This window comes from Lagopus leucura, unplaced genomic scaffold, assembly GCF_019238085.1.
Source record: "Lagopus leucura isolate 7727_CA_CO unplaced genomic scaffold, USGS_WTPT01 44604-0_obj-0_obj, whole genome shotgun sequence".
In the NCBI taxonomy this organism is placed as follows: Eukaryota; Metazoa; Chordata; class Aves; order Galliformes; family Phasianidae; genus Lagopus; species Lagopus leucura.
In genome coordinates, this window is record NW_024966028.1 from 1 (window position 1) to 1,011 (window position 1,011).

The following is a 1,011-nucleotide window of genomic DNA, read 5'->3' on the forward strand; positions in this document are numbered from 1 at the left end:
AGGAACCGTAGTGATGGTATGGACAAAGGAGTGAAAATAATGGCAGAGGAGTGAGAGATGTGAAGAAGATTCAGAAATGCAGATGGTGATGTGGGATGGTGGGGCTGGGACTGAAGCACTTTTTCACTGGGCGACTTTTCGTATGGCCGCAGAACTGTTGTTTTATTAATCGCTGCACTTCCATAAAGACTGAATTACAAATGGACACTTTTAGAGGCAGTTGTTCAGATCTTGAATCCTGAGAATGCACTGGTTGTTTGTTGGTTTTTTTTCCCTCTTCTGTCCATTGCCTTCTTGTTTTCCTCCCAGGTGCCTTCTGTTTTGTTTGCTCCAAGCCATCTCATGTCTCTTCTGACACTCGGGATCAACTCTGCCATGGTGCTCGACTGTGGATATAAAGAAAGCTTGGTGCTGCCTGTATCCTTTCCTAATGCAGAATGAAAGCTTTCAGCAAGAAGGCTGTGGTGAAAAGCTGGTGTACAGACATGGAGTGTGACTGGATCAGCTGATCCAGCTTTTGTTTCTAAGATGTCAGAACCTGGGGAATGTCCTCACAGCTGCCATGTGAAGTCTGTGTCCTGTAAAGCTTGGGAAAGGCGTTACGGGGCTCCAAGGTTGATTTGTAGCTCCATGGTTTGTACAGTAGTAGTTAGTTTTGGAGAAGGACAGCAAGTGCTGGAAAATGTGGATGAGAAACAGCGTTCAGTTCCAGCAGGCTGGAAGCTCCTGTGAGAAAAAGAGAATTTCCTGATCTTGGTGCAGATTTATGAGGGAACTCCAATTCTGAGCTGCTGGGGTTCTCTGCCTTTGGGAGGAAAAGCCATCCACAGGTAAGTTTGCAGCTACGTGTCCCTGCTTATGGCAATCCAATCTCCTTCAGTCTAGATTTAAGAGTGTAGCTGAAGTGAGTGAATGGTGTATGATGAGCATAAGATGGGGAGCAATCACGTGTCGCTGGCTGTCCTGACCTGACTTAATTTGCCCTGTTTCAGGGAGCTGGAATACCGGCTG

At 46.5% G+C, this 1,011-nt stretch overlaps 1 long non-coding RNA gene across 1 annotated transcript; it reads left to right on the top strand.

The window, feature by feature from the left end:
- Window positions 1-273: 273 nt before the first annotated feature.
- Window positions 274-1,011, top strand: LOC122192390. Its single transcript, XR_006182595.1, has 3 exons — window positions 274-417; window positions 763-830; window positions 993-1,011. It is a non-coding gene; the product is annotated as an uncharacterized LOC122192390 (long non-coding RNA).